Source organism: Bombina bombina, chromosome 10 (genome assembly GCF_027579735.1).
Source record: "Bombina bombina isolate aBomBom1 chromosome 10, aBomBom1.pri, whole genome shotgun sequence".
Lineage (NCBI taxonomy): Eukaryota > Metazoa > Chordata > Amphibia > Anura > Bombinatoridae > Bombina > Bombina bombina.
In genome coordinates this window covers 146,412,373-146,434,209 of record NC_069508.1, presented here as the reverse complement: position 1 = coordinate 146,434,209, position 21,837 = coordinate 146,412,373, and positions in this window count along the sequence as shown.

Sequence of the window (21,837 nt, the reverse complement as noted above, 5' to 3'; positions counted from 1 at the left end):
GCAAATAGGAATATGAAGATATTGAGCATTATTATGAAAGTGGGAACCAAGTAAACACATAAGACACAGTGTTACAGCAACACTTGCAAAGGGATACAATGAGATACATAAAACATAGTATTACAAGAGTACTTGCCTTGTGTCTTGCCCCTTGCCCAATCCTTGTGTAATTCTTGAATAATTCTTAAAAATTAGTGCCTCACTTATAAAATGTTCACTTTGAAAATGTGAACATATGCTATTGTTAAAAAGTACACATCCCTGTAAGCAGTGCACACCCCCAAACTAGTCTGAAATATATACAGGTAGGGCAGTCAGATGAGTCCACTAAATTTAGTTAATTGCTAATCAAAGACAGTTGGTAAAGCCAATTGGAATGTTAGAATCTGGTCAGGGTGAGATGAGTTAAGTAAACAGACAATAAAATTTGGAGGGGGTTAAAACTGAGACATAAGAAAACTATAAATTTTAGAGTTATAGCAAGAATTGATAAGGAGTGAGCATCACATGGCAATTAACTAGATATTAGAATTGAGACATTGGGAAAAATCATTACAAAAAATGCAGGACTTAATTTTAACAGCCTAAATTCATGTGCTCAATATATATATATATATATATATATATATATATATATATATACACAGAGAGACTTGGAGTAAAATGACAGAAAAGCAGGGAATAGCAGGATTTCAATGCAGGGCCTTAATTCACGTACCAAAAAGAGAGACTTGGTGTAAAATGACAGAAAAGCAGGGAATAGCAGGATTTCAATGCAGGGCCTTAATTCACGTACCAAAAAGAGAGACTTGGTGTAAAATGACAGAAAAACAGGGAATAGCAGGATTTCAATGCAGGGCCTTAATTCACATACCAAAAAGAGAGACTTGGTGTAAAATGACAGAAAAGCAGGGAATAGCAGGATTTCAATGCAGGGCCTTAATTCACGTAACAAAATGAGAGACTTGGTGTAAAATGACAGAAAAGCAGGGAATAGCAGGATTTCAATGCAGGGCCTTAATTCACATACCAAAAAGAGAGACTTGGTGTAAAATGACAGAAAAGCAGGGAATAGCAGGATTTCAATGCAGGGCCTTAATTCACGTACCAAAAAGAGAGACTTGGTGTAAAATGACAGAAAAGCAGGGAATAGCAGGATTTCAATGCAGGGCCTTAATTCACGTAACAAAATGAGAGACTTGGTGTAAAATGACAGAAAAGCAGGGAATAGCAGGATTTCAATGCAGGGCCTTAATTCACGTACCTGAAAGCAGAAGAGACAGTAGGTTAACTCAGCATTCCTTAGCAGATGTCAGTAGGCAGTTTGTTAGTTAGTAACCAGCAGTGTGGAAAGTATTGAGTGTAATTCTTGTATAATTCTTAAAAATTAGTGCCTCACTTATAAAATGTTCACTTTGAAAATGTGAACATATGCTATTGTTAAAAAGTACACAGCCCTGTAAGCAGTGCACACCCCTGTGCAGTGCACATCCCCAAAGAACTGTCGGATCCCAGGGCCTGTCTAAACACATTGTCTCCCCTTGACCTCATATACACACAACTAATGACAAATCAAGCCGAATCAAAGGTAGCATAAAGCATCCATGGTCTCACCCTCACTCAGATCTACATAGTACCACTATACCCATCATAGCAACATTGCCCCAACACCGGGGCCTCATAGTCACCCAAAACGTAGCCCAGCGCATACATATGTTTTGAGTGATATGTGTCCTATGTCTCTTTTGAATGTATGCAACACAGAGAAAGATTTATTGGCTGAAATTTTCAGTTAATTAATTTTTGCAAACTGTTTAGCTGGGTGATGATGAAGGCATTCATTTCTGTTGACTTCAGATGGGTTCCCTTCATGTTTTACTATATATTGATTTCTTCTGCACTGTATTAAGTGACCATGGCCTAACAGCTGTATAACTTACAGTCAACCTCCCAAGAGCTTTTACAGGCCAGTTAGATTTACAACCTGCCACAGAGATGCCATTTTTACCTAATGAACATACCAATAGTAACTGATAGTTTCTGTATAATTACACCTAACTTGTAACTGTAATAGTGATACAATGTCCTTGTGCTTTCCAATGTACTTCTATTATCAAGTGTAGGAGTGTGCAAATGTCTGAAGCATTATATGGCAGCAGTTTGCAATAATGTTATACATTAGCAAGAGCACTAGATGGCAGCAGTTTGCAATAATGTTATACATTAGCAAGAGCACTAGATGGCAGCAGTTTGCAATAATGTTATACATTAGCAAGAGCACTAGATGGCAGCAGTTTGCAATAATGTTATACATTAGCAAGAGCACTAGATGGCAGCAGTTTGCAATAATGTTATACATTAGCAAGAGCACTAAGTGGCAGCACTATTTACTGTCATGTGGTGCTCCAGATGTGCACATTACCTAGATATCTCTTAAACAAAGAATAGCATGAACACTAACTAAATTCGATAATACAGGTAAATTAGAAACTGTTTTAAAGCTGTAGTCTCTATTTGAATCATGAAAGAAAAATGTTGGGTTTCTTGTCCCTTGAAATATTAGTTTTACAGTTTACTTTGAATAAAAAAAAATTCCAGTGTAATTTAAAGAGACAGTAAATGGAAAATTAAACTTAAATGCATTGGATAAAACATGTCTTTGCAAACAGCTTTCCAATCTACTTATATTATCAATTTTGCATAGCTCACTTGGTATCCTTTGTTAAATACAGGGCCAGCAACTACATCTAATAATTATAACCTACCTAACACTGTGACTGCAGGCTGCAGTGGCCGCTCCACTCCCAAACGCCTCAGATAGCTGCTCTCTCAGTCCCTCACATGATGTCACATCCGATTACGGACCATCCATCACATCAAATGCGGCAATTCTGCAAATGCCTGAATGAGGCTGTGGGTGAGTCTGGCTGTCAGGCTGTTTGCAGTGCTGCTTGCTGGCGGTTCTGCCGCTGCAGTCCCTTTCCCTTGCTTGCTGGGCTAGCAAATTGCTGCTCGTCTTCACTGCAGCTGAGCTGCCGGCTGGCCCGGCGGGTGGAGGCCCACCCGGATTTTTCCCGGTATCCCAGCGGCTCAATCCAGCCCTGGTTAAAGAGTAATCCTAGGTGAGCTCAGGAGCATGCAGGTTTTTTTAGCCATTTGGTAGCAGTGTTTCCAACAATATTTACAGCAATGTTATACATAATTGCAAACATGGCTCCCACAGAATGCTTAAGACACGTGCCTACTTAGGTTTTCTTTTCCTGAAAGAATACCAAGAGAACAAAGCAAATTTAATTATAGAAGTAAATTAGGAAGTTGTTAAAAATTGTATGCTCTATCTGAATCATGAACATTTAATTCTGACTTTACTGTCCCTTTAAATTTCATTTGTATAGCATAATTTAAATTGGCATCTGCAGAGGGTTTTTAACACCTGTTTGTATGTGTACTGTTTATATACATGTGGGGTTTTTTTTCCACAAAATAATGCCCTTTTGAAATATGTATTTTATTAAACATTATCCTTTATGAATGTATCTCATCATCGCATACAGAAATGTAGGTTACGCCCCTTAGCGAGATACACAGCTAACAGTGTAAAATGTGTTTTTAGATCAGCACTAAGATATCATTTTGAAATAATGGAAATGAACACTTTATGTATGTATTTATTAAGCTACAATCAGGAAAGAAACTGCAGCACTATTTTTATGTGTTTTACAAGCATCATTAACCACATTGCACAGAGTACATGCAATTAATACTATTCATAGCATACACAGAGATCTATTTTAGTCTGTACTTAGTTCATAGTTTCATGCAATGTATTGTTATAAAGGTCCATAGTTACACATTTTGGCCTCTAGTTATCAAGCTCCGTAAGGAGCTCGATGGCCCCTGCTTCTGGCGAGTCTTCAGACTCGCCAGAAACAGCAGTTATGAAGCAGCGGTCACAAAGACTGCTGCTCCATAACCTGTCCGCTTGCTCTGAGCAGGTGGACAGACATCGCCGGAAATCAACCTGATTGAGTACGATCGGGTTGATTGACACCCCCTGCTGGTGGCCTATTGGCCGCGAGTCTGCAGGGGGCAGCGTTGCACCAGCAGCTCTTGTGAGCTGCTGGTGCAATGCTGAATACGGCGAGCGTATTGCTCTCCACATTCAGCGATGTCCGCCAGACCTTAATAACTAGAGGCCTTTATCTGCTCACTTTTTCAATAGTATTTGTCATGTGCTATTAAAAAATGACCAGCTGAACTAGTACTAATTAAAAAAAATATCCTAATTTTAACCCCTAAACTGCCAAACCAGGCAACTCAATAAACCCTTAAACTGTCACATTCCTCCTATAAAATAAGCGCCCCCCCCCCACCAACCATTGGTAAAAAAGAAGTTCCTCTACTATTGAACCCCTAACTGCAGGAACTTATTATCCCAAAAAAACCTATTAAACCACTTATCACCACAACGCCAGTTAATTAACCTCCTCCAGCTTTTTCTATTGGTCGATTGGACTAAGAATGAAAAAATCAGCCAATAAAAATGCATGGGCACCCCTATATAAAGAGGAACCTTACATTCAAGCTTCAGTGTGCGGTGGGGTTCACATGAAGAAGGATCAGTTGGAAGAGGATCAGATGGAAGACAGAAAATGAAAGAAGAGAGAAGATGGAAGAAGAGAAAAGATGGAAGAAGAGGACCGCCCCTGGGGACCACTACTACAAAAAAAAAGAGGAACACCACCGGAGTCAAGTTAGTGAGTACAAACTTTCGGGTTTAGCGTTAGGATTTTCTTTTGGGGTGGTCTTTTTATTATTAAGCTTAGGGCTTATTTTCCCTTTTAGTTTTTTTTAGTTTACGATTTTTTTAGAATAGGGCTTTGATTTTTATTCCCTAAAGGAGCTGAAACACTTTTAGGGCAGTGGCCTACCAAATGCCTTTTTCAGGGCAACCTTTTTTTTAGAATAGGTTTAGTGTTTGTTATTTTTTTGTAACTTAGGGGGTGTTAGCTTAGAGGTGGGGGGTTAGGTGTTAACTAATGTAGGGATAGTTTGAGTTGGGTGGTTAGGGTGGTATAAGGGTCAATAGTTATGAGGTATTGGTAGAATAGGGATTAAGTAGTGTAGGGGTTATTGAGGTGGGCTACTGGCAATATAGGTGTTAATTAGTGTAGGGGTTATTGTGGTGCACTATTGTTGGTATAGAGGCTAGATAGTGTAGGTTTTATTGCAGTTGGCTATTGGTGTTATAGGGGTTAATAAGTTAGGTTGTTTGTTGCTGTATGCTATTGGCAGTATAGGGGTTAAGTAGTATAGGGGTTATTGTGGTAGGCTATTGGTGGTAAAGAGGTTAATAAGTTTGGAAGTTTATTTTGGTGGGCTATTGGCAGTATAGGGGTTAAGTAGTGTAGGGATTATTGTGGTGGCGGGTTATGTCGGTTTAGGGTACATAACTATATTTATTAGGCTTGGTGCTATTTATTTTAAAGGGATTCTTTACTTTACATCGCCAATGTCGGTGTCGATGCTGCTTGTAATATTTTGCAAGTATCGCCACCCATTGCGATGTATAGTAAAATGCCCTCTGCACTTTTTCATATTTGAAAGCATTCTTGATGTTGTAATATATCACCACCTTACAGAACTTTTTATAATCAGGGCCTTAGGATTACCCTTTAACCCTTTGAGTGCTAAGCACTTTCCCACCTGGATGCTAATGTTTTTTTAAGGGAGTTTTTTATTTTATATTTTTTTAATTATTTTTTTAACTTTTTATTCTTTTTTTCAGATCACCAAGATTTATACTGTTGGAAAGGTTAGGCGATTACCTTTCCAATGGTGGGTCTTGGGGGTCTGTAGTTGCTTCGATGCCTGAGATACAGGATTCTAAGCAGCATGCCCCCTGCTCCTATATTTAAAATTTTTCATGTTAAATAAAGTTGCGCGGTGACGTCATCACGTCATTGTGCGTAACATCACCATGCATAACGTGAAGCCCCGGCGATGCCTGTCACTATGCAGGCTAGATTGCCGGGGTAGGAGCCGGTTGGAGCCCCCAAATTTCCCTCAAAGTGGGAGAGTGCTAGTGACGGCTCTGAGCCGTCATTAGCACCTGACTGAGACAATTTGTTTTGGCTCAGAGCCGTCATTAGCACTCAAGGGGTTAACAAAGTATGCCAAGAGATCTAAGCAAAATTGATAATAGAAGTAAATTGGAAAGTTGTCAAAAATTGCATGCTCTATCTAAATCATGAACATTTGATTTTGACAAAGAGGCCAAATTATCAAGTGCCTGTCGGACCTGATCAGGTCCGACAGACATCGCTGAATGCGGAGAGCAATACGCTCTCCGTATTCAGCATTGCACTAGCAGCTCTTGTGAGCTGCTGGTGCAACGCTGCCCCCTGCAGATTCACGGCCAATCGACCGCCAGCAGGGCGGTGTCAATCAACCCGATCATACTCGATCGGGTTGAATTGTGGCGATTCCTGTCCTCCTCATCAGAGCAGGCGGACAGGGTTATGAAGCAGCGGTCTTTAGACCGCTGCTCCATAACTTGTGTTTCTGGCGAATCTGACTCGCCTACGGAGCTTGATAAATGGGCCTCTTAATATCCCTTTATTCTTACTTTTTTCCTTTTTGACTGTTTTTAAAGTTTTCTTTAGTGCAAATGTTAGCATGTACTGTTTTATAGGGGAAGCTTTTGTTTTCATTTTTATTTGTTTGTTCTGTAAGGTATGTTTGCTCTGTAAGGTATGTTTGTTCTGTAAGGTATGTTTGTTCTGTAAGGTATGTTTGTTCTGTGAGGTATGTTTGTTCTCTAAGGTATGTTTGTTCTGTAAGGTATGTTTGTTCTGTGAGGTATGTTTGTTCTGTAAGGTATGTTTGTTCTGTAAGGTATGTTTGTTCTGTGAGGTATGTTTGTTCTGTAAGGTATGTTTGTTCTGTATGGTATGTTTGTTCTGTGAGGTATGTTTGTTCTCTAAGGTATGTTTGTTCTGTAAGGTATGTTTGTTCTGTGAGGTATGTTTGTTCTGTAAGGTATGTTTGTTCTGTAAGGTATGTTTGTTCTGTGAGGTATGTTTGTTCTGTAAGGTATGTTTGTGATGCCAGTATCCTTCACAGCGATACTCATTATCTGCATCAAGAGAAGGGATGGGCGAATGTGCTGAATGTGTAATTCGTTTGGTAGAACGAATAGTCCTGTGGACATTTGTTTTGGACAATCAAATGTTGATAAGATCCATTAAAAATTCTGTAATCAAATGTTATTTCCAGTTTTCGAATGTTATTTTTATTTTTCGAATGTTCATAATTAGTCAAAAAATCCACATTCAAAATGTCGAATGTAACATTCGATTTAACAATTACTATTCAGAAGTTTAATAGTTCATGTGGTAGAGAATTTAGTAAATTGATACATAATAGATAAAAATATATTAATTTGAATGTTTCTATTTCGAATATTGATAATTTGAATATTACATTTAAAGAGAACATTAGAAATACTATTACAAATATATTGATTCAAATTTTTTCGAGTATGAATATTGCATATTTCCAATTGAATTATTAGACACATTTTAATTGAATATTACATGAAAAGAAAGCATTAGAAATACTATTGCATTAAACGAATGTTAGAATGTTGTAAAAAAAATTAAAATTTTAAACAAATGAATGTATTTAAATTTGTTTCATTTTTTGAATGCTGCAAAACATTGGCCTATCCCTAATCGAGAGGTAACGGTTACAATATACATAATGGATCATAATGGAGAGTTACTGCTCCCTGCTATCCACTGTTATAATAAGATGATATAGTTCTTTAAGGGACAGGAAACACCAACATTTATTTCATGATGTAGATAGAAGATACAATTTCAAACAAGTTTTCAATTTACGTCCATCATCAAATTTGCTTCAGTGATTTAGACCAATCCCAGGACAGCTGTTTCGTGGGTTTTGCCACTCATCAGCTGGGAATAGGTTGAATCACTGCTGGGTAAAGTTAATTTCTGGGCAAATTACAGCAACAATTGGTCTGAATCACTTTACTAACCCTAGTTAAGCTTAAAAGCTGTGTAATATGGCGATGCTATGGCGTAAAGGGAAGTCTGCCTTAAAAAGCAGGCTAAAAGTAAAAAAGTGAGTCATTGTGAACCTCATTTGCATATTTTACCCAGAATCCTTTGCTGTATTGGAAACAATGTATTCAGAGAGTTTATGTGGGGAAAAAACAAGTCTTCTGACTTGTCTAGATTTGTAAATGGGTTACACAATGAGTTATTTTCCCTACATGTTGTGTTTTGGAGGATTTTAAACTCACTTTTCGGTTTTCGCCTCCCCACAATTTTAATTGTTGTTGTATTTAGAAATAAAAAGAACAGGTGCAGAACATTGGAATGTGAAATATTATAGTAAATACCTAGTTAAAACCTTTATTAAATATGAATATTGCATACTTTTTTTTTTTCATGTTTTCATCTACTTAACTGGAAAGGGCTCCAATGCACTTCTATATATCTCTATATGTATACAGATGTATTTATGTGTTGATATGTGTATATATGTCTGTAAATAGATATATACACATATAAATACATAAATACAACTGCACACATATATAGACATTTATATATACATACATATCCATCTTTAGACATATGTATGTATCTCAATGTTAAAGACCTTTGCTTGCTTTATTTTTTCTCTAACACCTGAGACCTCATATATTTGAGCCCTTATAACTTTGTGTGCAATATTATTTATAAATAATTTTATTAGATAGTGTTATTATGAGTGTAACTACACTTTGTAATTCATTTTTGATGTGTTTTGTGACACTTTTTTGTTTTGTGAAACAGTTAACCACAGCTCTGAGGACGTGCTAACCTGAAGAGCATTAACTTGAATTGCACTCAAACGATCGTGTTTATGTTCAATTTGTAATACCAGCGCAATTTAACCTGCACGCAACCAGAAAACCGTATATCGCTTGCACACAAACATTTGCTGTCCACTAGTAATCTGGCCCTAAATCTTTTTAACCCCTTTGATGCGCATGCTACCTGTAGGTGCATGACAAGCCCTTCTCCTCATGCAGGGGTATCACCCATCAAACACTGTTTCTGTGATTCCGCTCACTACGGGGATCATTGGTGGCCTAGTGGGCGGCACCAGTTGGTGACATCGCAAAAGGGGCTGAACCAGGATACACCAGTAGCTGCATGGGAGCTGAATCGGTGAAGGATTTTCAAACCCCTCAATCTCAGTTCCCTTAGCAGCTACAAACATTTGCTCTTTCAAATGGTGGTACTACACAACAGATAAAAGTAAAAAAAAAAAACATATAGGGACTTGCTTGGGGTATATGCACAATAAAAAAATCTTGTATGTCTAGAGACCCCAAATAAAGTTTATTTTCTAGTAGACAAGTTCCTCTCTTAAAAAAGATATATGACATTTTCTCTGTATAGTCAGGAGATCAGAGGTCACTTAGCCATTTTCAATATTATTGACTAAAATCTAAGCTAACCAACATATTTTATACTGTTTTTGCAGCAGCTATCACACATGCCATGAAATATAAATATAATACTGGTATGTTGTGAATCTGCTGTTGAAAAAAAAAATAATATATATATATATATATATATATATATATATATATATATATATAATTTGTGTGGGTTACTAACTGAAATTTAACTTACAAAAAGGTTTAAATGTAGGTAGCAAAAAATGCTCAAAATTGGGTCAGCACTGGGGTGTAATAAAGGCTCAGCAGAGAAAAGGTTAAATATTTACAATAATTTTATGAAGGCCCCACAAGTGACAAGGTTTGAAACCATTGCTACACATTCCTCTATGGTTTATTACGACTACTTTGAATAACATATGATTAGATTAAAAGGAAAAATTGTTATACATGAATGTTTTAACAGTTTAACATATTATTATAAATTGCCTTGTGCTTTTGTGTTTTTGTTACAAGTCAAAATGTACAAAGGTTCAAGATCTATTTCTAGCTTTAAGGCTCCCTTAGGATATTAAACCTCTAGGATTCATTCCTTTGTTAGCTTGTTTGCAAAAAACAATTAACATTTTTTTATTAATGACAATGAAGAAACCTAATTAGTATACTAAGGTATAAATTAAACACTAGCAAAACCAAGTACTGAATGTCTTTGTTTATTGTGTCCCAGGTTGTTTCATAGGGGCCGAATTATCAAGCTCGGAGCTTGATGCCGCTGTGTCCGTGCAAGCCTTCAGGCTCTCCGGAAACAGTAGTTATGAAGTCCATAACGTGTCCGCTGCCTCTGAGTTTGCGGTCTTCAATCTGCCCGATCCTATATGATTGGGCTGATTGAAACCCCCTGCTAGCGGCCGATTGGCTGCGGATCTTCAGATGGCGGCATTGCAAGCCCTTCAATGATTGCAAGCCCTGCAATGATAAATGCCGACAGCGTATGCTGTCGGCATTTATCGATGTGCGGCGGACATGATATGCTACATTGTATCATGTCTCTCCACACTTTAGTAAATCACCCATAGTCTGGTTTGTACAAACATAGATCCAAAACTAATGAAGGCAATTCATAAAGGTAGTTATTTTACATTTAAGTAATTCAAATTTAAAAGCAAGAATAATTGTCATTAGGATCTGAAAGGGTCCTAATGTAGTTTATTGAAATGTAGTTCCTTTTCATGGCATACTGACATAGGTTCAGGGGCATGCACGCTTCTTGAGCACTATATGGCAGAAGTGTTCAATATAATATTTTTAACAATGTTACACATATAGGACTCCATTTATCAAAGAGTGGATGGACAGTTCACCAGTTAGATAGTCTGTCTGCCTGTGATCTTGGCACATGAGCAGCATCAGCATCTCACTGCCAGTATTTATGATTGCATGAGTGGTTGCTTGTGCACAACTGTCCCCTCCTCTCATGGAAGCAATATTATGACAATAGTGGCTGTCAATCACCCCAGTTATATTAGTCCATAAAAAGCATTATGAAGACCTTTAATGGCAACCAGAGAGCTCAAAACATAGTCACCCATTATGCTCTTATGGAAAGGAGGTAAGGTTGAACAAAATATTTCAAGAGATTAAAGTAAATTTGGTAGTAAAAGGAAATTGCAAAGGTTATTTTCCCCTTTTTTCCTGAAAAATTTAACATTTGATGTTCATGTTCCTTTAAATGTAAGCTTTATATCCCTGTAACTTCAGAAGTCTACACTAAGAAAATTTTCAGTTCAGTGTTTATTTATTTATTTGTTTAACTGTCTCAGACAGATTGCCACACTTTCATTCAGTGTGGCAATCATTACAATGCCAGAAAAATGTGCTGCCTATACATTCCACATGAAGCCATTTATCTGTTAGTTGGTTTATACATTTTTGAAGCCATTAAATCAGTTGGATAGAACCAGAGATAAAAGACTCAAGAACTGATTTGATGTTTTTTATTTACGTGCAGAAGACTATTAGTTCTAGTTCTATTCCAGATTGGCATAATATTTTTGGTGGTTTCACCTAACCTAATGCAAATTACCACAGCTGTATCAGTAAGCATGGACAATATTTCATTTAAGGTGTTCAATTATACATAACATTTAGTGCACACAGCCTACTTAGGGGCTCACCTCTCACCGGAGGTTTTACTTATCCTCTGATATACTGCAGAGAGAGCACAACTGTAAATGTCATGCTGCTATGTATTAGCCGGACAGATAGCTCAGCATGCTAAAGTACTGTGGCTGAGCTCTGTAGCGACCCAAGGTTCAGTCTGCAGGTTCGATCCCCGGCAAGGTCCACTCATCCTTCCGAGGTCAATAAAATGAGCAGTGCCTTGAGACCCTTACAGGTGATTAGCCACACTTTACCCCATACATACATATTAGACTGTGCGGCCAGGCTATCATACCATACATGGAGTCCACCAGCTTACACATCTCCAGCATTTGGAATCAGGCATTGCAGACAAGACAAATAAATGTGTGCTTTTTATAGTTAGTGCAACATTTACATTTTTTTAAATTATGGTTGTTAATGTGACATTTGCTCAATAGTGAGCAGAATACACCTCTACTAGGACTTTCCTCGTTCATGTATAGTGTAAACTTATATAAAAAGAAAAGAACACTTGATCTGATGACTCCCCAGTGCCAGCCCAAGTAAGGGGAGAGGTGAAATGCGTAATGTTTGGTGATCCGCAACCGGTGATTTTCTTCCAGGCTGTGAATTTCTGCTTTCCAGAGTTATCCCGATTTCGAACGTTGCTGTAAATGGTGAGCGAGGCTCCGTATCTGTATGGAAGGACCTGCATGACACAACACAATTTGCAACAGAATGGTTTGGCCTTAATCTGGTAACTGTGAAGGTATTTGAAAAGGGATTTCCTATCCGGACACTGGATTACAAGCAGCAAGTATCGACATACAGTGGGGCAAAAAAGTATTTAGTCAGCCACCAGTTGTGCAAGTTCTCCCACTTAAGAAGATGAGAGAGGCCTGTAATTTTCATCATAGTTATACCTCAACTATGAGAGACAAAATGTTGAAACAAATCCAGGCAATCACATTGACTGATTTGGAAATAATTTATTTGCAAATTATGGTGGAAAATAAGTATTTGGTCACCTACAAACAAGCAAGATTTCTGGCTCTCACAGACCTGTATCTTCTTCTTTAAGAGGCTCCTCTGTCCTCCACTCATTACCTGTATTAATGGCACCTGTTTGAACTTGTTATCAGTATAAAAGACACCTGTCCAAAACCTCAAACAGTCACACTCCAAACTCCACTATGGTGAAGACCAAAGAGCTGTCGAAGGACACCAGAAATAAAATTGTAGACCTGCACCAGGCTGGGAAGACTGAATCTGTAATAGGCAAGCAGCTTGGTGTGAAGAAATCAACTGTGGGAGCAATAATTAGAAAATGGAAGACATACAAGACCACTGATAATCTCCCTCGATCTCACCCCATGGGGTCAAAATGATCACAAGAACAGTGAGAAAACATCCCAGAACCACATGGGGGGACCTAGTGAATGACCTGCAGAGAGCTGGGACCAACGTAACAAAGGCTACCATCAGTAACACACTATGCCGCCAGGGACTCAGATCCTGCAGTGCCAGACGTGTCCCCCTGCTTAAGCCAGTACATGTCCGGGCCCGTCTGAAGTATGCTAGAGAGCATTTGGATGATCCAGAAGCGGATTGGGAGAATGTCATATGGTCAGATGAAATCAAAATAGAACTGTTTGGTAGAAGCACAACTTGTCATGTTTGGAGGAGAGAGAACACCATACCTACTGTGAAGCATGGGGGTGGCAACATCATGCTTTGGGGCTGTTTCTCTGCAAAGGGAACATGATGACTGATCCGTGTACATGAAAGAATGAATGGGGCCATGTATCCTGAGATTTTGAGTGCAAACCTCCTTCCATCAGCAAGGGCATTGAAGATGAAACGTGGCTGGGTCTTTCAGCATGAAAACGATCCCAAACACACCGCACGGGCAGTGAAGGAGTGGCTTCGTAAGAAGCATTTCAAAGTCCTGGAGTGGCCTAGCCAGTCTCCAGGTCTCAACCCCATAGAAAACCTTTGGGAGGAGTTGAAAGTCCGTGTTGCCCAGCAACATCACTGCTCTATAGGTGATCTGCATGCAGGAATGGGCCAACATACCAGCAACAGTGTGTGACAACCTTGTGAAGACTTACAGAAAACGTTTGACCTCTTTCATTACCAGCAAAGGATATATAACAAAGTATTGAGATGAACTTTTGATATTGACCAAATACTTATTTTCCACCATAATTTGCAAATAAATTCTTTCCAAATCAGACAATGTGATTGTCTGGATTTGTTTCCACATTTTGTCTCTCATAGCTGAGGTATAAAAATTATAGGCCTCTCTCATCTTCTTAAGTGGGAGAACTTGCACAATTGGTGGCTGACTAAATACTTTTTTTCCCTACTGTATGTTTGCCTTTTGAATGTTCTAATAGTGGAGCGTGTTGATACATTTTGGCCTAGATTTAGAGTTTGGCGTTAGCCGTCAAAAGCAGCATTAAGGGGTCCTAACGCTGCTTTTTAATGCCCGCTGGTATTTAGAGTCAGGCAGGAAAGGGTCTACCGTTCACTTTCTTTCCGCGACTCCAGGCTACAGCAGATCCCATTACGTCAATTGCGTATCCTATCTTTTCTATGGGATTTGCCTAACGCTGGTATTTAGAGTCTTGGAAGAAGTGAGCGGTAGACTCCTACCGCCAAAAAAAGTCAGTAGTTAAAAGTTTTATGGGCTAACGCCGGAACATAAAGCTCTTAACTACAGTGCTACAAAGTACACTAACGCCCATAAACTACCTATGTACCCCTAAACCGAGGCCCCCCACATCGCAAACCCTCTAATAAAAATTTTTAACCCCTAATCTGCCGACCGGACACTGCCGCCACCTACATTATAGCTATGAACCCCTAATCTGCTGCCCCTAACATCGCCGACACATACTTTATATTTATTAACCCCTAATCTGCCCCCCCAATGTCGCCGCCAACTAACTACAATTATTAACCCCTAATCTGCCGACTGGACCTCGCCGCCACTATAATAAATGTATTAACCCCTAAACCGCTGCACTCCCGCCTCGCAAATACTATAATAAATTGTATTAACCCCTAATCTGCCCTCCCTAACATCGCCGCCACCTACCTACAATTATTAAGCCCTAATCTCCCGCCCCCAACGTCACCGCTACTATAATAATGTTATTAACCCCTAAACCTAAGTCTAACCCTAACACCCCCCTAACATAAATATAATTTAAATAAAACGAAATAATATTCCTATAATTAAATAAATTAATCCTATTTAAAACTAAATACTTACCTAGAAAATAAACCCTAATATAGCTACAATATAACTAATAATTACATTGTAGCTATTTTAGGATTTATATTTATTTTACAGGCAACTTTGTATTTATTTTAACTAGTTACAATAGCTATTAAATAGTTAATAACTATTTAATAGCTAGCTAGTTAAAATAAGTACAAAATTACCTGTAAAATAAATCCTAACCTAAGTTACAAATACACCTAAAACTACACTATCATTAAATTAATTAAATAAATTACCTACAATTAGCTAAACTAAAATACAATTAAATAAACTAATCTATAATACAAAAAACCCCCCACTAAATTACAGAAAATAAAAAAATATTACAAGAAGTTTAAACTAATTACACCTAATCTAAGCCCCCTAATAAAATAAAAAATCCCCCCAAAATAATAAAATGCCCTACCCTATTCTAAATTACAAAAGTAATCAGCTCTTTTACCAGCCCTTAAAAGGGCTTTTTGCGGGGCATTGCCCCAAAGTAATCAGCTCTTTTATCTGTAAAAAAAAATACAACCCCCCCAACATTAAAACCCACCACCCACATACCCATACTCTAACCCACCCAAACCCCCCTTAAAAAACCTAACGCTAACCCCCTGAAGATCTCCCTACCTTGAGTCGTCTTCACCCAACCGGGCCGAAATCTTCATCCAAGGTGCGCAGATGAGGTCCTTCATCCGGTAGAAGTCTTCATCCAGGCGGCATCTTCAATCTTCATGAAGGCAGAGAATATTCATAGACAGGCAGAGTTCGGCAACAGAAAGGCACTCCAGCAGAATAGCAGTTCAGGGGTAAACCAATTGAGTGGTCAGGAACAGGCAGAGGTCAGCAACAAAAGATAATCCAGCAGTTTAGCAGTTCAGGGGTAAACCAGGCAGAGTAGTCAGACAGGCAGAGTTCAGCAATAATAAGGCAATCCGGCAATTCAAGGGTTAAACAGGCAGAGTAGTCAGACAAGCAGAGTTCAGCAATATTAAGGCAATCCAGCAATTCAAGGGTTAAACATACAGAGTAGTCAGACAAGCAGAGTTCAGCAATATTAAGGCAGTCCAGCAATTCAAGGGTTAAACAGGCAGAGTAGTCAGACAAGAAGATTTCAGTAATATTAAGGCAATCCGGCAATTCAAGTAATAAAGCACCTAGGAGCACACACAGTAACACCTATACTTGGGCAGTGAATGTAAGTTATGCAGGTACTTACATAGGTTCTGATTCGCACCAAGGAGTTCAAAGGATCTGGCTTGAGAGGGGAATAGACGTGCGGTGATGACGTCATGGCCGCACATTCACAGGAACCACCGCGTCCCTGACAACAGCAAGAGCAACAACTGCTGTGTCCCTGGCAACAGCCAGAGTGGTGTGACATAGCCCCCCACTCAAGGGTTCCCTCCAGGAACCAGAGTCGGCTTCGAAGGGTGAGCAGGATGGAACTTGAAGACCAAAGATGGAGCATGCACATTACAGGCAGGAACTCAGGAACGCTCCGCCACAGAGTATCCCTTCCAATGTATGAGGTATTGGAGCTGCCTGTGACTGATTCTGGAATCCAAGATTTTGTCAACCTCTTACTCTGGTTCGCCATGGATCAGGAGTGGAGGAGGAGGACGTCTGAGTCGAGTATACCTATTTGTGACATAGGGTTTGAGCAAGGATATGTGAAAGACTGGGTGAATATGCAAGGTCTTAGGCAAGGCCACTCTGTAGGCAACAGGAGAAAGTCTTTTGAGGATTTTTTAAGGACCAATATACAGAGGTCACAATTTGTGTCAAGGTCGACGTAAGCGGATGTGTCGGGTAGAGACCCAGACACGATCACTTGCAACAAAAACATAAATACTGGCTCGATGATTATTGTCAAACCTCTTATATCTAAAGGTGATTGAGTGTAATTGCGAGCGTATTCGTTGCCAATGGGTAGTGAGGTCAGTGAAGCGATGTTCTGCAGAAAGAGGAAAAATACAAATGAGTGTTCTTTGCAAGTTCAGCTAGGGGTAACAACCCAGACCAATTACTGTGCTGTGAATTGACATATGCTCTGAGATAAGCTTCCAGATCCTGATTGGCTCTCTCTGTCTGCCCGTTAGTCTGTGGGTGATAGCCAGAGGACAAAGAAACAGTGGCTCCAAGCAATTTGCAAAAGCCTCTCCAAAATGTAGAAATTATAAAGTTCCTCTGTCAGAGAAGATATTTGTTGGTATACCATGTAATCGTACCACGTGTAACAGAAAAAGAGTGGACAATTCTTGGGCTGTAGGTAACTTTGTTAAAGGTACAAAATGAACAAGTTTGGAGAACCGATCCACCACCACCACCCATATGACTGTATGATGGTCAGAAGGAGGAAGGTCTACAACAAAATCCATAGCTATGTGTGTCCATGGTTGTTTAGGTATGGACAATGGTTGAAGTAGGCCATGTGGTAGGGGACAGGGAGTCTTATTAACAGCACAAGTCTGACAAGCTTTGGAATAATCCTGAGAGTCTGACTTCATGGTAGGCCACCACACATGTTGGGAAAGGAGTTTAAAGGTTCTTGTCAAACAAGGATGACCTGACAGCTTGCTCTCATGAGCCCAGGATAATACAGGAGAGCGAAGGTTTGGAGGAACATAATGGATCTCAGGACAGCAGGGGCTTCAGAAGGTTTTCTTGACTGGGCTTGTTGCAGTCTTTGAAGAAGAGAGGTGTTGAGCTGAGCAACCACATAGGAGGGGGTATAATGTGTTCGATAGGAGCTTCAGAGGAGTCACTAGACTGATGAAACAGCCTTTTTATTCTTGGTCCCAGGAAAGTAAGAGACTATGAAGTTAAAACAAGGAAAGAATAGGGCCCACCTGGTCTGTCGAGGATGTCGATGAGCAGTCTCTAGGTGCGTCAGATTCTTGTGGTTAGTGAGAATCTGAATGGGGATGGGGATACCCTCTAGCCAATTCAGTCAGGGCCATCTTAATGGCTAAGAGATCACAATTGCCCAGATCGTAACTCCTTTCTGCAGGAGTGAAACGTTTGGAGAAAAAGGCTACCGGGTGCAACTTGGAGGTTAAAGGGTCCCTTTGGGGATAAGACTGCGCCAGCTCCTATCTCGGAGGCATCAACCTCTAAAGTGAACTGCAGGTCAGGATCAGGATGGCAGAGCACAGGAGCAGAACAAAATACTTTTTTCAAATGAGATAAAGCATCCACAGCCACAGGAGGCCAATTCTTGCATTCTCTGTTTCATTTAGTCATCTGAGTGAGTGGAGCAACGATTTGGGAGAAGTTCTTTAAAAACTTGCAATAATAATTGGAGAACCCCAGAAATCTCTGTAGATCCTTTAATGAGGTGGGTTGAGGCCATTCCTAACTGCGGTTAGCTTTGTAGGATTCATGGCAAAACTTTCTTCAAGAGGACATAGCCAAGGAACTGGATCTCAACTTGATCAAACTCACATTTCTCCAGTTTGGCTACCAGAGAATTATTTCTGAGGCGAAGACGTAGATGCTTTAGATGCTCATTATGCTCCACAAGGGTGGAGGAGAATATAAGGATGCCATCTAAATAGACGATTAGGGAAGTCACGGAAGACATCATTGACAAATGCTTGGAAGGCTGCAGGGGCATTACACAGCCCAAAAGGCATTACAAAGTATTCATAATGCCCTGATCTCATGTTGAAAGCAGTCTTCCATTCATGTCCCGGGAACATACGAATGAGATTGTACACTCCACGTGGGTCCAACTTTATAAAGTAGCGGGCATTTTGGAGCGAATTATATAGTTTGGTGATCAAAGAAATAGGATAACTAATCTTGATAGTAATGTTGTTTAGGGCTCTGTAATCGATACAGGGTCTAAAACCACCATTCTGTTTTATGACAAAAAAGAAGCCAGCCCAAGCAGGAGAGGAGGAAAGGCCAATAAATAATTTAGCTAGGTTTTCTTGGATGTATTCCTCCATGGCCTTGGTTTCGGCTTTGGAGAGCGGATAAGTCCTTCCTTTAGGAAGTGGGGCTCCAGGTAACAGGTCAATTTTACAGTCGTAAGGACGGTGAGGTGGCAACACATTGGCTGCTTTATTTATAAAAAAAAACATCTGTAAATTGAGGTAAGATTAGAAGGGGTCTGGAGGCTGGCTATAGGGACATGATGCAGCGGATTAACCTTAGCCAGGCAGGAGAAGAAACAGAATTTACCCCAGGAGGCCAACTGTCCCTTCTGTCCAGTTGAACTGAGGATTATGAATACGTAACCAAGGAAGACCAAGGATAACTGGTTGTTTAGGAGAATTAATGACATCAAACTGCAATTGTTCGATATGTAGGACTCCCACAGTCAAGGTTAGAGGTGCTGATTCAAAATGGATTAAACCTGATCCAAGAGGAGTGCCATCCAGAGTAGTTATTTTAAGACTTTGTTTTTTTCTGAAGTAGAGGCAACCCAGTATGAATCATGAAACGGTAATCCAGAAAATTTCCAGCTGCTCCTTAATCAATAAAGGCTTGAGCATGGACAGAATTCTGAAGAAAGGTAAGGGTAACAGGTACCAGGATCCAAGAAGAGTGAGGGGATTTAGTAGTGGCTACGTCTAGAGGTACCTCACTTTTATTCTCTAAGCGTTGGCTTTTCCCGGCAGTATATTCTTGAGTTGGTGTGAATTAGAACCACAATAGAAACACAGTCTCAACCTCCTTCTTCTCTGTCTTTCAGACTCAGAGGGCATAAGCGAAGAGAGAACCATGGGTTCTTCTTCAGAGGTAGCTGGAGGTGCTGAAGGGGTAGAGGATAGCCTAGACACTGGAAGAGTGGGAGGACAAGAGGGAAGGATTCTGCATTTTCTCTCTCAGCTTGTCTCTCCTGAAAGCAAGAATCCAGACTTATACAAAGTGTTATGAAGTCATCCAAGGAAGATGGAACATCACAATAAGTGAGCTTGTCCTCACTGAAGGCCGCTTTGAGAGCACTGCCATCCCAACTGGTCTCATGTGCCAAGGTGCGAAACTTGATGGTGTGTTGTGCCACAGATCTATTGCTCTGACGGAGATCCAAGAGAGAGTACTCTGCAGCAGCAGTTTGGCCGGAGATGCCAAATATGGAAGATGATGAAGAAATGAAGGCATCAGCATCATTCAGAAATTGAGCACTCTGTTCCAAAAGGGGAGAGACCCAGACTAGGGCCTTATCTTTCAATAAAGAAATGATAAAAGAGACCTTTAACTGATGAGACTGGAAGGTGAGAGAATCATTACGGAAGTGTAGTCTGCACTAGTTGAGAAAACTCCTACAGCCGGTAGTACCATCGTACTTGAAGGCCGAGAATGGTCAGAGACAGGCAGAGTTCGGCAACAGAAAGGCACTCCAGCAGAATAGCAGTTCAGGGGTAAACCAATAGAGTGGTCAGGAACAGGCAGAGGTCAGCAACAAAAAATAATCCAGCAGTATACCAGTTCAGGGGTTAAACAGGCAGAGTAGTCAGACAGGCAGAGTTTAGCAATGATAACGCAATCCGGCAATTCAAGGGTTAAACAGGCAGAGTAGCCAGACAAGCAGAGTTCAGCAATATTAAGGCAATCCAGCAATTCAAGGGTTAAACTGACAGAGAAGTCAGACAAGCAGAGTTCAGTAATTTTAAGGCAGTCCAGCAATTCAAGGTTTAAAAAGGCAGAGTAGTCAGACAAGCAGAGTTCAGTAATATTAAGGCAATCCGGCAATTCAAGTAATAAATCACCTAGGGGCACACACAGTAACACCTATACTTGGGCAGTGAATGTAAGTTATGCAGGTACTTACATAGGCGCCGATTCATGCCAAGGAGTTCAAAGGATCTAGCTTTAGAGGGGAATAGATGTGTGGCAATGACGTCATTGCTGCACGCTCACAGGAACCACCGTGTCCCTGGAAACAGCCAGAGCAGCAACCACCACATCCCTGGCAGCAGCCAGAGCGGCGTGACATTGTGCTTCACTTTTCTTTTGGCAACTGTGCTTTAGTTCAAGGAATTCTGCAACATTGTAATGCCATAATAGCGTTAACCTATCCAATACTTAGTTTGGACAGCATATGAACTGTTGTGATTTAACACTTATGAGTTTATGTAGAGCGTGTAGAGCATGTCTTGTACACTTATGTGCTCATTTACTTGCTTAACTCTTATATTAACCTCCTTGTTCTATTTATATTACAGGCCTGGATTTGTGTTTACACTTTTGTTTTTCAGCTATTTTTATTTAGGTATGATGGTATAATAAGTGTATAATAAACACTTGTTTACTTTTTGAACCAGAGTGCAGCCTTGTCATGCTTTGACATCCACTAGATTTGTGGATGTAACTTCCTTTTCTCGGTTGTATGTAACAATTGATATTTATTCAATCAATGTCCGCCGGACATCTATAAATGCAGACAGCATACGCTGTCAGCATTTATCATTGCACAAGCATTTTGTGTGAAATGCTTGTGCAATGCCGCCCTCTGCACATTCGCATCCAATCGGCCACTAGCAGTGGGTGTCAATTATCTCAATCGTACCCGATCGGGATGATTGCTGTCCGCAAAATCAGCGGTGGCGGATGAGTTAAGGAGAACCGGTCTTATGACCGCTGCTTCTTAACTTTTGTTTTCTGCGAGCCTGAAGGCTGGCGCGGAAACTGCCGCATTCTCATCTTCTTAAATCGGCCCCTATATGATAAATTATAAATTATAATCTCTCCAATGGACACAGACCAACAGTCCAGTAAATACAGTAAATATTATAGTGAGGCGCTAAGTGCAAATAGCACGCCTCACAGCTGCAGAATCTTATTAGCAACAGGAGCACTTAGTGCAACAGCACACTACAATAACTGGATGAATATTCAATTGAATTCCTGAAGAGACAAAGGGTAACAAATTGATTACCTTTGTAGCAGAAGTCCCGGTCAAAATCTTTACTCGAGGTTGCAA